Consider the following 1,614-nt stretch of genomic DNA (forward strand, 5'->3'; position numbering starts at 1 on the left):
GTCTGCTGCTCGGTCGCCTCTGCGGTTCTCGCAGGTGGATTGTATCGCAGCTGTGCGGACGTGTTGGCGCGTGCGCTGTGCTGGGAGAGTTCGCTTCGGCACCCAAGTGGGGCTTTTGTCCTTCTGTGGCGCTGGCGTTGGAGCTGCCGGCCACCGTAGGTGGCGCGTGTTGTCTCCCGCCGGCAATGCCACGACAGCACGCTCCCGGGCCTCTGTCGGCAGCGGCAAGCTCAGTTGGGAGCACGGGTGGTCGCACCTAAAGCGTCTACTCGCCAAACTCCGGGCGATTGCGCCTCTCTCGAACCCGACCAAGTACTTAGGACGGCGCTGCGCGCCGCCGGGACCTGAGAGGGTTTCGAGGTGTATTGTGCAGGGGAGCTCAGCCTCCTCCTGTTTGCAGAATAATTGATGCGGACGCTTGCGTGTTCGCGCGGGCCCCCGGGACACACTCCCGGGCGGCCGGCTGCTCAGCTCTAGTTGACGCAGCTCCCTGGTTGATCCTGCCAGTAGTCATATGCTTGTCTCAAAGATTAAGCCATGCATGTCTCAGTACAAGCCGCATTAAGGTGAAACCGCGAATGGCTCATTAAATCAGTTATGGTTCCTTAGATCGTACCCACGTTACTTGGATAACTGTGGTAATTCTAGAGCTAATACATGCAAACAGAGTCCCGACCAGAGATGGAAGGGACGCTTTTATTAGATCAAAACCAATCGGTCGGCTCGTCCGGTCCGTTTGCCTTGGTGACTCTGAATAACTTTGGGCTGATCGCACGGTCCTCGTACCGGCGACGCATCTTTCAAATGTCTGCCTTATCAACTGTCGATGGTAGGTTCTGCGCCTACCATGGTTGTAACGGGTAACGGGGAATCAGGGTTCGATTCCGGAGAGGGAGCCTGAGAAACGGCTACCACATCCAAGGAAGGCAGCAGGCGCGCAAATTACCCACTCCCGGCACGGGGAGGTAGTGACGAAAAATAACGATACGGGACTCATCCGAGGCCCCGTAATCGGAATGAGTACACTTTAAATCCTTTAACGAGTATCTATTGGAGGGCAAGTCTGGTGCCAGCAGCCGCGGTAATTCCAGCTCCAATAGCGTATATTAAAGTTGTTGCGGTTAAAAAGCTCGTAGTTGGATTTGTGTCCCACGCTGTTGGTTCACCGCCCGTCGGTGTTTAACTGGCATGTATCGTGGGACGTCCTGCCGGTGGGGCGAGCTGAAGGCGTGCGACGCGCCTCGTGCGTGCTCGTGCGTCCCGAGGCGGACCCCGTTGCAATCCTACCAGGGTGCTCTTGAGTGAGTGTCTCGGTGGGCCGGCACGTTTACTTTGAACAAATTAGAGTGCTTAAAGCAGGCAAGCCCGCCTGAATACTGTGTGCATGGAATAATGGAATAGGACCTCGGTTCTATTTTGTTGGTTTTCGGAACCCGAGGTAATGATTAATAGGGACAGGCGGGGGCATTCGTATTGCGACGTTAGAGGTGAAATTCTTGGATCGTCGCAAGACGAACAGAAGCGAAAGCATTTGCCAAGTATGTTTTCATTAATCAAGAACGAAAGTTAGAGGTTCGAAGGCGATCAGATACCGCCCTAGTTCTAACCATAAAC

The 1,614-nt window shown here is 54.9% G+C and overlaps 1 non-coding gene across 1 annotated transcript in view; it reads left to right on the plus strand.

Annotated features, from left to right (window-relative positions):
• The first annotated feature begins 487 nt into the window (after window positions 1-487).
• The window catches only part of LOC126439372 (small subunit ribosomal RNA), a 1,910-nt gene continuing 783 nt past the window's right edge, over window positions 488-1,614 (plus strand). Inside the window, exon 1 of the ribosomal RNA XR_007581148.1 lies at window positions 488-1,614. This exon is cut by the window's right edge and continues 783 nt beyond it. This is a non-coding gene — a ribosomal RNA (small subunit ribosomal RNA).

The sequence above is a fragment of the Schistocerca serialis genome, unplaced genomic scaffold (genome assembly GCF_023864345.2).
Source record: "Schistocerca serialis cubense isolate TAMUIC-IGC-003099 unplaced genomic scaffold, iqSchSeri2.2 HiC_scaffold_131, whole genome shotgun sequence".
In the NCBI taxonomy this organism is placed as follows: Eukaryota; Metazoa; Arthropoda; class Insecta; order Orthoptera; family Acrididae; genus Schistocerca; species Schistocerca serialis.